Source organism: Nuphar pumila, chromosome 15 (assembly GCF_984573655.1).
Source record: "Nuphar pumila chromosome 15, dmNupPumi1.hap1.1, whole genome shotgun sequence".
Lineage (NCBI taxonomy): Eukaryota > Viridiplantae > Streptophyta > Magnoliopsida > Nymphaeales > Nymphaeaceae > Nuphar > Nuphar pumila.
Window position 1 is genome coordinate 74,762,539 of NC_143263.1, and position 14,778 is coordinate 74,777,316.

Below are 14,778 nucleotides of genomic sequence, written 5' to 3' on the forward strand. Positions count from 1 at the left end.
ACTGTCTAACCAAGCTGCCAATCCACCTCGAGAAGGGGCCCTAGTCGTGAAAGGCACAGAGCCACTGACAGAGAAACCATGATGGGCATGAACATGAGAAATAATAATGGACTTATCACTGGTAGGATAATAATCAAAACTAGTTGCGGCAGAAATCATGCCCCCCCCCGGCAGTACATTCGACGGTCGTTGAAAACAAGATACGAGAAGTTGAACAGACGTGTTGGGTTTGGCAACGTACGCCGGAGGTGTAGATAATATAGCTAGAACGGTAGTAGAAAAGGATTTTCCGGTGAACTGCCTGGGCAGAGCATGTGATAATTGGATCGGGACCCAGATAGTCCCAATCTTGATGACACGAAAAAAAATCTTCAGCTGCTGAAAATCTTTAATCTACACCCATGACAAAAAAGAAGTATGTCGCGAAGGTCGCTTAGAACTCTGACATGCAAAGTGGCTCCCCAACACAAGAGATTCGTGGGAGTCAAGAGGCTTCCTGGTTGAATGGTTGTGAGGAACACTTATTCGCCTTCGTTTCCAAAAAGAATGACGACAAGCAAGGAAAAATGAACCACACCTATGACAATCAAAGCGTTTCTGAAAATTTAGAGAAAAACATGAAATGCACTACCAATCTCTTAGTCTAGCACGACACAACTGAGATCTTGTGCGAAGGTCACAAAAAGAGTGTTGCCATGAAGGTTGAACCTGTTGCCAGCCTCGATCATCGACCCAATGTAGAAGCTTTCGAAAAAAGAAAGGCGGGTCAAGCAACGTCATGACAGAACAGGCTTCGAGAGACTCTCTCCTAATGGAACAAATAAATTTTCTGACGTTCGAGATATGAAGAGAGACTGCATCCAGGCATGAACCGAAGACATCCGAGAGATTGAAAAATAATCGATGCTTGAGTCTGAACGGTAGCTCAACATCGAAACCCCACCGTCGAAGGGCGAATGCTGCGCCCCAGTCATTAAGAGCATCTTGAATGATATGGAGGGCCCTCCAATTTGCTCTCAAAGAGCGATCAGAAGCAAGATCCCAGAAAACACGCGACGAGCAACTCATGAGGAAAAAAGGAGAGAGAGAGAGAGCACCTAGCTGTCGGAGGGATGGTGGACGGTTGCAGTGGGAGGTCGACCTTTTCAGCAGTTATAAAACCTCTAAAAATGCCAGAGATCTTGCTGCCTGAGGGATGGTGGGCGATTGCAGTTGGTGTTGGCTTCGGTTGCAGTGAGGGACGACTCTGTAGAGGTCGGGCGATGGTGGCTTCGATGCGGCAAGGGACGACCTTGCAGAGGATGACCCTAAGGTCGGGCGAAGGCAGGGCGAAGCTGGAGGGGAATTCTGGCGACGGTGGCTCCTGAGCGGCGATGGGTGTCGCTGCAGAGTTGATCGGGCGATGGTGGATCCCGCACGGAGAAGGGCGTCACTGCAAAGAAGGTTGGGCGATGGAGGTTCCGACTTAGCTAGGGGTGCCACAGCAGAGGAGGAGGGACGATGGTGGCTTATGCGCAGTGAAGGGCGTCGCTGCAGAGGAGGTCGAGAGGTCGGGCGATGGTAGCTCCGGCGAGGGACAACGTTGTTGTAGAGGTCACTACGCTTAAGAGTCACCGGAACTTCTTCGACGTCGATGGGAGCAGGGGTTACCATAAAAAGCAGGATAGGGCTGGAAGAGTGTAAGAAGAAAGGAAAGGGAAGGGGGGGATGTTGGCGAAACCCTGTAAAATTAGCAATGACAGAGAGCGTACCTGAATTCACCATAGTTTGTGTAGGAAGTTCGGCATTCTCCTCAGTCGGTCGACGCCCACAATGAGCCCAAGCCTTAGGTCGACGGTGAGCAGGACCCTTTCCGCAGAGTCTGAATGTGGAACAGTATTTTGGCAGGGAAATGCTACAAACACTCATCATCTTCGCAGCCTCCTAACCCTTTATATAATGGGGAAATAAGGCAGTTACGTGAATGTGGTCTCTCCACATTCACGTAACTCCTACCCACTAACCCCATTATTTGGCCACTAATGTGACCCACTAATGGCTGTGTCAAATCGGGTCACACTGTGGGTTGGACTCTTAAACCCAAAGTCCAACATTCTCCCACTTGACCCATTGACACCAAAAGTGTACTAAATCGAGGTGTATACTGTTATCTTGATTTAATTCTTTATGTGGGTTCATATGCCACCCTTTATCACAATGATGAATCGTATGAGTCAAGGATATGAACACTTCTTTATGAAATGTCATATTTCCTTGTACTACTCTACAATTCACCTTCAGTGCTTAGGCATGTAAAGAAATTACCTTTATGAATAGGTTGGTCTCTCACCTATTCTATTGGTTCTTTAATATTGTTATTCTGCTATTCTCTCTAACCCATATGAGAGATTCTTTATGCAAAATCAACAATAACACAAAACCTCAGAGAATCAAAACATTAACACAAATGTGATCACATAATGTATTGTCATACATCAGAAAGAATCAAAAAGACCCATCCCCTTTACATGTTGGGAATATAATCCCGGTGCTAGCCCTTTAGTAAGGGGATCCGTAGTCATTTCTTTCGTCCCAATTGTATCAATACATACCAGATGATTCTCAGTCCTTTATTTAACAACAAAATATTTTAACTCCATGTGTCAACACGATGTTGTGCTCTTATTGTTATTTGAAAAGGACATGGCTGCTTCATTGTCACAAAAGATCTTTAGTGGTCTCTCAATAGAGTCCACTATACCAAGACCCATAATGAATTTTCTTATCCAAATGGCATGTGACAAAGTCTCGTATAGAGCAATAAATTCTGCCTCCATGGTATGAGCAGCAGTGGTAGACTACTTTCCACTTCTTCATGAGACATCACCACCCGCTAGAAGAAAAATGTATCGAGTAGTGGATTTTCTACTGTCAATACACCCTCCTAAGTCCGCATCAGAGTATCCAACGACCTCTAGGTGGTCAGCTTTCCTGTAGGTCAACATATAGTCTTTCGTTCCTTATAAATAGTGCATGACCTTCTTTGCTGCCTTCCAGTGCGCAATGCCTGAATTTGACTGATATCTACCAAGCATTCCCACAGCAAATGCTATATCAGGTCGAGTGCAAGTCTGCACGTACTGTAAACTCCCAACTGCTGAAGCATATGGGACAGCATCCATCTGAGCCTTTGCAATATCATCCTGAGGACAGTCCTTTAAGCTCAATTTATCCATTTTCACTATAGGTGCCGAACTAGGAGAACAATTCTCCATCCCATATCTTTTAAGAACCTTAAGGATATAGGATTTCTGAGATAGGCCAAGGACACCCTTAGTTCTGTTACGATGGATCTAAATTCCAAGGACATAAGTAGCCTCACCCATGTTTGTCATATCGAAATGAGAGGAAAGAAAGTCTTTTGTTTCATGTAAAAGACTCAAATCATTAGTTGCAAGAAGAATATCGTCAATATATAAAATCAAAATTATGAACTTACTATCACTAGTCTTAATGTAAATACACTGATCAATAATGTTTTCAGTGAATCCAAAGTTCATTATTACCTGATTGAACTTCTTATATCACTGGCGGGAGGCCTGTTTAAGTCCATAAATTGACTTATTCAATTTGCAAACTAAGTTATTCGAGTCATCTATACTGAAACCAGGAGGTTGTTGCATGTATACCTCCTCATCCAGATCCCCATTTAGGAAGGCAGTTTTCACATCCATCTGATACAACTCTAAATCAAAATGAGCTACGAGGGCCATGATTATCCTCAATGATTCCTTAGTTGAGACAGGAGAAAAAGTCTCATTACAATCAATGCCCTCTATCTGTGTGAAACCTTTTGCAACAAGCCTAGCCTTGTACCTCTCCACATGACCTTTAGAGTATGTTTTGGTTTTATAAACCCATTTACAACCAACAGGTCTAACTCCATCAGGTCGAGGTACAAGATCCCACACTTGGTTCTTTGTCATAGAATCAAGCTCTTCTTTCATGGCATTGATTCAATGTGTTGATCTTTCACTTTCAATGGCTTCTGCAAATGTAAATGGATCTTCATCAATGTCTATGAAATCATTTGACTCTTGTAAATACACCACATAGTCCGGATGGATAGCAGATTTCCTAATTCTGGTGGACCTCCATACAGGTGCTACAGGTGGTTCAAAATGAGCCTCTGTATCTTGTTGTTGTTGTATATCCTCATTAACAACCGAATCTAGTTGGGATTGATGTTCATTGACTGGACTTTCTCTTACATTACTTGAATGAATAATGATAGAGAAAGTCGAGTATTTATTCTTAGCAGGTGAGAAACCTGAATCCTGCATTTCCTTAAAATCAATATTTTGAGATGCATCTATCCCAATAGAACCATTTTCAAGAAATCTTGCTTTATCAGTTTCCACTATATGTGGTGTATGAGATGGACAATAAAACCTAAAGCCTTTCGATCTTTCTGGATAACCAATGAAGAAACCACTAGTTGTCCTAGGATCAAAAGCTTTTATATGTGGGTTATACAATTTAGCTTCTGCTGGACATCCCCATATGCGCATATATGATAAAGAAGGTTTTCTACCTATCCATAACTCGTAAGGAGTCTTTTGAACAGCCTTCGTAGGAACCTTATTCACAATATGCATTGTTGTACTAAGAGCTTCACCCCACAAGGTCAAAGGAAGGTTTAAGTGATTCAACATCGCTCAAACCATTTCTTTAAGCGTACGGTTTCTCCTTTCAGCTACACCATTCTGGTAAGCACTACCAGGCATAGTATACTGAGGTACAATGCCTTCCTCTTTTAGAAACCGCGCTAATGGACTTTCCTTTTGTCCCATCTCAGTGAAACGACCATAATATTCATCACCTCTATCTGACCTGACAACCTTAATAACTTCACCAGTTTGTTTCTCTACTTCTTTATTGAAGTCCCTAAAAACCTGAAAGACCTCTAATTTTTCAGATAATAAGTAGAGATACATATACCGTGAGTAATCGTCTATAAAGGTGACAAAATATTTTTCACCCGTATAACACGGTGAAAAAGGGCCGCAGACATCCGTATGCACTATTTCTAACTTTTCATTCTTGCATTTGGCATCTTTCTTATATGTGTTAGACTGCTTAGCCTTTATGCAGTCAACACATGACTCTATATTCGTAAAATCAAGGGATCCAAGGATTTCCTCTTTCACGAGTCTTTGGACTCTCTCTTTCGAGATATGTCCTAATCTTCGATGCCAAAGCAAATAGGATTGATCATCCTTTAGGCCACGTTTATTGTCAATCATTGTGTTCTCAATGGAATGAGATTCCTGAATTTGGAATTTGGTTCTTAATCGATACAAACCATCACACATATATGCAGAACCTATATTCATTGAATTTTTTATAATAATAAGTTCAGATTTTTCAAATTTAAATACAAAATCAAACTTATCAAGTTTTGAAATTGAAATTAGGTTCCGACTATAAGATAAAACATAAAAAGTATCGACCAAATCCAATATAAATCCTGACTCCAACACAATTCTGCAGGTCCCAACGCTCTTGACATGCGAACGCATATTATTTCCTGAGAAGATGCTTCTTTCATTCTCTGTTGGTTCCCTTTTGTTCAGAAATGCCTGCAAAGAGTTGGCAATGTGCACCGTGGCATCAGAATCAATCCACCAACTATGCAATGGAACACGAATTAGATTGCACTCATGAGAAACGAATGACTTATTACCTTTATTTTCGAGCCACTTCTTGAACTTCAAACAGTCCATCTTCTTATGCCCTTTCTTTTTGCAGAAGAAACACTTTATAGAAGGGCCTTTTAACTGGGATCTAGTTTTCGCCTGAGAGTTCGAACTCTCCCCATTGGCTCTCTTTTGATTCTTTCTTTTGAAAGAGCTTTTCTTTGGCCTCGACCTCTATTTATCCTTATGAGAGGCCATGTGTGCACTTGGCACCCTCTCACCCTTCAATCTCTCATCTTACTCAACACACTTAGCCAATAGGTCATTAAAAGACCACTCATTATTATGTGTGTTGTAGGAGATTTTAAAAGGTCCATACTCAGTAGGTAACGAGGTTAAGATCATATGGACTAAGAAGGAGTCAGAGATGGCGAACTTCATGTCATTCAGTTAAGTCGCAATATTCCTCATTTCCAAAATGTGTTGTTGGATATGACTGTCACCAACATATTTCATAGACACTAATTTGGATATGAGCGTACTAGCCCTTGCCTTATTAGACGTGACGAACTGAGCCTCAATGGCTCCCAGATGTTCCTTAACTGTCTTACAATGAGGAATGACGCCTCGAATATTCTAAGCCACCCGAGATTGCAAAAGCAACAGGCTAAGTCTGTTCGAGCGCTCCCACTTCTTAGAGGCAACCTTTTGATCGGCTGTACTCTGTTCTGTAAGAGCGAGAGGTTCGTCAATTCTAAGGGTCATATCTAAATCCATATAGCCCAAAGTGAATAATACAATTTCTTTCCAATCAGAAAAATTTGATCCGTCTAAGATAGGGGTACTACTTGAACCGTCGATATAGAAGAAACCTGATAAATCAAGGAACGAAAACGAAAAGACATTACTATTATTGCTCAGACGAGACTCGTGTTGAAAAAGTAAAAGTGAGACCCTTTATTTTCACCTTTTTTGAGACAAACATAGTTGAGCAATTATCGTTTCACTTTGGTGAAAACGATAATACTCATAATTGTTCCGTCTCTTCAATTCTCAAGGAATTGACTTCAGTTGGTGAAACTAGTAGATCATGAATCCAGAGACAATTCAACATTGTACCTTTGGGTACAAACATGCTTCATGGGCTGGAATACACATCTACTATCACACCCTGTGTAAATTTGGAACACAATGACATACCTTTGGGCAGAATCGATGTTTAATAAATTCACACACAATCATAATTACGAATCTTAATACGGTCCAAAGAATCCTTAATTAACACGACTCAGATCACCTTGGTGATTACATGAATCGGTCAATCAAAATATTTTACCGAAAATCCTATTCGTATTATGTAGCACGCCCATGCACACATTTTAATGCATGTATATTCATGACATAATATAAGTTCATACTTCAACAAATATGCATAAACTAATTGTCATGAATTAAGTTACAATTCATGCTTAAATTTATCATGCACAACTTAACCAACACAAAATACATGAATTAGCATGCATAAGTCATGCATTATTCAAAATAAATACTTTATAAAGCATGAAAAATAACAAAAACATGCTCATATGGGTAAAACCCAGAGTCCTCAAGTAGGAACCGATCTAAAAACACTCTGAACCGGTCTGAAACCGCCCCAAACCGGTTCTGAACCTTATAAATCGATACTTAATACGAACAAAAGTTCATAAAACCCTATAATCGTATGCTAAAATCCCTATATCTCTTTATATTTATGAAAACAGAGTCTCAACATTTCGGAACCGGTGAAAAACTGGAAAGAACCGATCAAAAACGACTCTGAACCAGTTCCGGAAGGGGTCGGATCAGGTTCCTGATCCGATTCGGTCTTAATAGTGTTCGGATCCTGCATTACATGGATCCGATCCGGTTTAAATGGGATCCGGGTAAGACCCGACCCATACTTAATACGGGTCGGACCCGACCTAAACTAAAACCCGGGTTAGACCCGGTCCAAAATAGACCCGGGTCAGACCTGGTCCATAACAGAACCGGTCCTAAATGGACCCCGGGTTCGACCTGGTCCCAACCGAACCCCGGGTACGACCTGGTCCAAACCGAACCCGGTCCATAACAGAACCGGGTTATGGCCCATAACCCAATGTTGGCGAAACCCTGTAAAATTAACAATGACAGGGAGCGTACCTGAATTCGCCATAGTTTGTGTAGGAAGTTCGACATTCTCCTCAGCCGGTCGACGCCCACAATGAGCCCAGGCCTTAGGTCGACGGTGAGCAGGACCCTTTCTGCAGAGTCTGAATGTGAAACAGTATTTTGGCAAAGAAATGCTACGAACACTCATCATCTTCGCAGCCTCCTAACCCTTTATATAATGGAGAAATAAGGCAGTTACGTGAATGTGGTCTCTCCACGTTCACGTAACTCCCACCCACTAACCCCATTATTTGGCCAATAATGTGACCCACTAATGACTCTGTCAAACAGGGTCACATGAGAGATTGGGGACAAACGACCCTCTGGCTCTTGCCCTCTGGTATGAGAGAGAGAGAGAGAGAGGTGAGTCCGAAGGTAAAGCGTGCTCGGATATGGGGAGGTGCATTCCCGTGTTGGCTCTGCCTCATGGTGGCCACTCCAAGAATACCACATATTCTCCGACATGCGCAATTTCTTTGGTACCAATCCATCCTCTTTTACATTCGTTTCATTGATTTCTGATCATTCCACATCCTCATTCTTCAGGTTTTTACTTTACCCATCTTCTGATTTTCCTTTCCCTGATCAATATAGTGTTGTTCTAAAGTCCGATTTCTGTGTGCTTTGATGATGTGGACCTATGTGCATGCATGTGTGTGTGTCCATACATACACATACATGCATACATACATACATACATGTGTTATGTATGTGATCTTAAATTTAACATGTCATACTACAAACTTTTGATGCAGATATTGGCATCTTAAGTTTATGAAGAAAATTGTACATGTGGAACTTTCAGACGTGTGTTTTCAGTTGTTTTTTGATGCATTGAATGCCAACTCATTGCATCATATGACATTATCATACAATACACTGTTGTCTACTGATATATGCTATGAGTTGATTTTTACAAATGATTGAGATATTTCAAGTGCTCATATAAACTACAAATGGAAATTTTACACACGTGGTCTAGTATCTGATATCTTGTTTTACGAATTTCTCATTTTTGCTAAAACAGAACAGTTTGCTGTTTGCAGGTTTTTATATTTTGGCAAAATTTGAATCCAATGCAGACAAGAGAATTTATGATGCCAACCATTACATTATCAGTGGCCACTCACTGGAGCTCCTGTGTATGGTGATGGTTCCTGTATTGCTTACTGTGATGCTCTTGTCCAGAAGTGTCAGAATGGAAAGGTTTTTAACATATAAGTTCATACTTTATTATTTTCAACATTGTTTCAAGCATGAAACACCACATGTTTTAGTTATGTAACACATCAATAATTAAGACACCTAAGGCTTGTCTAGTTGGTCTCTTGCAACATATGAAGATTCTATTGGGATTCAAAAACTGTAGATTAAATTGTATAACCATGTAGAGTTTTTTTTTTTGAATTTGCAGGCGTCATATTGAAGAACTTAAAATGATACACTTCTGAATTAGGAGAATGCTGGAAATGATAGACAACACTGGCCTGGATGAATAGTAAAGGCAGATTTCTATTGTTTCTACTTCTCCTCAAACAGTCGTTTCTGCTTTCATGTTATAAATCAATTCTCATAAGCATAACCTTTTGTTGCCAGACAAGTACTGTACATTAAAATATAAATCTTCATGAAAGTTGGTTTTATGATTTATTTAATTGATGCTGTTTTCTATATCATGCAGTGGAATATGGCAAAAAAGGGATTGTTTGTGTACTACTTTCTGTATAACATTTCTGAACCTTATAAAATAGTAATCATATGCAAGAAACGCTCATGTTTAGGACTAGAAACCATACTCTGAAAGTAGCGTATACTTTTGTTGTGATGGCTAATGTTAAAGGATACAAATGATAAGGTGTGTGTTGTACAATTTCGTGCTACTTCGGTCTGCACCAGAAACATGCACTCTTATATTGTGTCAAGGTTGGACAACTAAGAAATGATAGGAATAAAGAGTGCATGTTGTGGAAGGACATGTGGATCAATAAATAGGGATGGGATAAGAAATCAATATGATAGAAGATGCTTGTGCAGAAGACAGTTTATGGTCGAGACTCCTGAAGGTGCAATACAAGTTATATGGGCCACTATGTCACACAGATACTACATTTTCAACCCTGTTCCATATTCCCTTATATGTTAGTCATATTAGAAATTTCATGTGGAAAGATTGTTTGTCAGTCTTCAACAGCTTCATTTCGTTGTTGGATATTAAGCTCGGAAAAGGAAACAACATAAGATTTTGAAATGAAAGACGATGCAGTCTTCATATGCTGCAAACTCTATCCAGGATTATATCATATTGCTCGCAAAAGGATGCCATCATTTGTGAATGTTGGCAATCTATATGGGAATGGTGCGTCCAATTTAGAAGAAACTTGGAGGATATGGAATTCGAGAAATGGATTGATTTGATGAACTTAACAGGCTGCAAACCAACTGATATGGAGGACTTATTCCCATGGAGGTGTGAGAGGTTCTCCACTGCATCCTTTTGTTGCTCTCTTTTCCAGCCTGGGTGGGTATTTTCCTAAGAATGCCCTTTGAGGTTTGGTCCATCTCCTAGAGCAAATTTTTTTGCATGAGTGTCATCGTTGAATAAAATCAACACCCAGAACAATATGAAGAGGAACATGCACTTGCTACCTGTGTTGTGCAGAGGAGGAGACTGCAGAGCTTCTCTTATGGTATTGCTTTTACTTCCATTAGATTTTAATGTAGTTTTTCATGACATCATTTTGTGCCTCTTACCGGCTGTTTGTATCTGAGAACTCTCTCTGGGACCAGCTGCTATGTGAAAGAGAAATAGATGGAAACTCGTATGGAAATGGTGGTTGCTATCAGTGTGGCGGTCAGTTTGGCTTTCAAAGGAACAAACAGATATTTAAAGGGAAGCCCTCTAATTTTAAATCTATTCTTTATACAATTCAAAGGTATTTTCATGCATGTGCAACGAAGAGATGTTCTAACCATGATCTGGCCTGGATTGCCCAAATATAATAGGAAGTAATATTTGATCATGTTGAACACTGTTTCTTGTTGGTGACTCAACAGTTTCTTTATGAAAAGTTCATGTGTGTTGGCCAAAATAGTTTAGACATATTGCACATAAACTTACCACAACACCTATGGAAAAGGTTTCCAAGTTGCAAATATGAAGAATTAAAAAAAGGATGACAGCATATAAATTTGAAGGAAGACTAGGAGGAGGGATGTGAAATATTGTGGGTTGACTCGACTTATAACTCTAGACAGGAAGGAATGGAGCAACAAATTCTAACAGGCTTTCCAGTGATGAAGTGGGATTGCTAGGTTAGCCTTGAGATTATCATATTTAAGTATTGAGAGAAGATTGTTAGGCCCATCATTCAAGACGTACAATGGGCAATAGGATGTGGAGGTTTGAAACAGTCATGAAGCACTCCCTTGTCTTCATGATTGCTTCTTTCCTTTTGTTACATTCCTTATCTTAACATGGTTATCACTTATCAAACCAGATCTGTCCCTAGAGGCGACTCTATTATTCTTAATATCTATTGTCTTATTCCCTTATGTACAGTCTCATATTTCTTTCCCTTCTTTCTTTCCATTACATTTTTGAACCTGACTTCTACTATTTATCTCCCTTCTTCATGTTCTCTTCAAGCCCAGTGACTTCATCTCTTCTCATTTCTCAATTCTGTTTGTGTTACTTAACACTGCATTAGGGTCATCCATTCAGTATCTCACAGGAAAAAGGAAAAAGAAAGGTGCCTTGACCCTAAAAGCTAGTAATACTGTTTGTTATATACTTCATCATGTTATGATTGGGCACTAGAATGAACGACCCTGAAGTGGGACCATCATTGTTCTCTTTTTTCTAGTTGAATTTTCTTGGACCAAACAACAGGTGAAAATTATTTAAAACAAAAACTAAGGGTAAATTGCTGATAGCTTGTTGCTTGATCATATCCATAGTGACAAATCTCGCAAAAATATCGTGAGAAATTACCTGAAAGTTAAAAACGACAATTTCTTGTGTTTTTTTCAGCAGAAACATAAATATCCCATTTTAAACATGATATTTATGTTTTTATCGGCTATTTATCGTAAAAAAATCATGTGTTTTTTATTCTTTAATATTTTTGTATTTTTATTTCTTTATACAAATTTATTTTTTATATTTTAATTTATTTTTTATTGCTGAGATTTTGCCAAAAAAATGTGAGATTTACAATTTTTTTTTTATAGTTTTTGCAAGTTTTTGGCTGTCGAGATTTTGCAGTTTTTTACTTTTGTCACTATGATCATATCTTCAAATTTGTATAGTCATCCATTGTAGACAATGTTTATTTAGTGGCTAAAATACATTCCTTATTTTTGGGGATAATCTCATCTTTTCCTTTATGTGGCTTCTTTATCCTCAATTAGCAGATCCTTTTCGAAAAGGATTCAATGTAAAAACTTGATGCTTGTAAGGGCTATTTGTTAGACATTGGCTTATAATCTATGTCACAGGGACTCGGCCAACTGGGTGCCGCACCTGCGTCGACGTGGGTGTGCGTGCGGGTGTGGCACCTGGTGCAGTCAACCTGACCCTGGGTGCGTGGACACACCCAGGGTCATTTATGTCCAACTTTTGGAATATATATATTTATTTCTTTATTTCTTTATATTTTTGCCGCACCCCGGCACCCAAGTTTTTTGAAAGTACCGCAACCTCGCACCCGCACCCGCACCCGCACCCATGTGACAGCTTATAATGGCACAACACATAATAACCAACTGCAATTTGAGCAGGAGCGCAGGAACAAGAAAGGTATACTTGGTTCTGTGTTTGTGGTTTTTATCTGTAGTAAGTGTTATTTCCGTAATTTTGTTTACCATAATGTTGTCAACAATGTATATTTCACAACAGAGGGCACATGAAACCCAAGTTGGAAGCAATAGAGGGTGGCTCTCCTGACTCGGTGACTTTTTTGGCGTTCCTTCTTCTATCGCTGGTCCCAACAGAAGGCAGATGCAACCACTTTGTGTTTGTCAAGCTCCTATATTAATATGTAAAAAGAATGATACATCTCACAGGAAAATATACCCATAAAAAGAAGTATTTAACGATTGGAGAATGAGAAAATGTTGTTTCATTTGATTTGTCCCCATAAAGTAAATGGTTCACCCTTGAGAATAAAATGTTCAAACTCTTTTTAATGCAGGCAACTACTTGAGTCAGTCTAAAATTTTCAAATCAATCATAGTTTTGTTAACTAAACTGGTTCTTCAAGTGAATTGATTTCAATAGTCAGTGGACTTAAGTAATCATTGCCGAATGATTTCTTTGTATCTTTATGTATAATTTGACAAACTTTTGGACCATTAATTCTTTGCCTAGGTGTATAAGTTGCATTGAGTTGACTAAACCTTTTCTAGTTCCATGGTGACTTCTAGAACACTGCTCTTAGCATTTTCAGGTCTCCTTGAGTTGCTACTTGTCAGATATGCTTCTGTCAAGTGGATGCATGTCCCTTTGCCTTGTAAATACAGCCACCCCCTTGTATCATATAATTATCTTCAATCTATGTAACACGGACTCTTCTAACGGGGCACCACACACTTGGACACGGCTTCCTTTGTGTCAGGTGAAGTCAACCACACTGAGGTCCATTTCTGTCCAAAAGTAGATTCAGTTAACCCTAACCAAGTCCAGTTTTATCTATATTATATATATAAATACATAAATGCACACACATACACTTATAAGGAATAGCAATTATAGATTGTAAATTTGATTTATTGCATGAATTTATGCATGATGAATTGATGATATGATAATTATTTTTATTTCATTAGTGTTAACTTAAAACTGTTAAAAATTATATATATATATATATATATATATATATATATATATATCCCCACAGCCCTGCACCCAAGTTTTTTTAAAGTGCCGCATTGCTGCATCTACATCCACACCTAAGTGACATAGTCTTCAATTTGTGATCAATAACGTCACGAACTAGTTTAAAAAACACTAGATAGGAGTAAATGTTGCAATAGTTAATGTGGTGTTCTATTCATTATCTATAAGCAATTCTCCTAAAAAGAACTGAGGGGAAATTCCAGTGTTTGCTTTGGCTGATATTGAATATGATGTGTGATTCTCAGGAACTATAATGCACTGAAAATAGCATCTTTTAGTTGCAGTTGCGGTGAAGATTTGCCCATGGTTGCCAAAAGCTTCATATCCTTGGAAGCTCGCTTTCTGGAAGCCACTTTAGAAGCTGTCAAAGCTGAGAATTAGACACTTCCAAATCTCACTTCTCTTGTTATGAGAAGCATGATTCAAAAGACATGGGATTTGGGAAACAGAAATTTTACCAAGTTTGCTATGGATGCTGTATACAGGACACATGCATCTCGTTTGAAGTTACTAAATTCTTGTGGAAAACATGATTTACATGCACTTCAGGTTAGCATTGTATGGATGTTGCTGAAAGCCTGTGCTGCTTAGTTGTTGACAGATTATTCATGATTGAGATATTGATGAGATACTTGTTCTTATTTAAGGATATCATATATGCTCAGTCTCATTTCTCTTCTTCCAGGCGAAGAACCCTGGACTTGTTGGCTTGCCTGAAAGCTCTTGTAAATTTATTACTTGCATTAGAAAATATACACTTCTATATCTGAATGTGTTAGAAAATTCTGGGGATTTCTGTAGTCTGGAGCGAGCTTACACATCTCTTTGTACAGACAGAAGGGTAATCAATGGCTCTATATCTCTGCCCTCCTTTTGTTTAGTTCTGCTTAATATCTGGTATATCTAAAGTAATAAATCTCTCTTATCTACACAAGTACACATGCACAACTAATACGGATGTTCATGCACATGTATCCATGCATGCAAACACCTATGATCTTAGACCCTTAA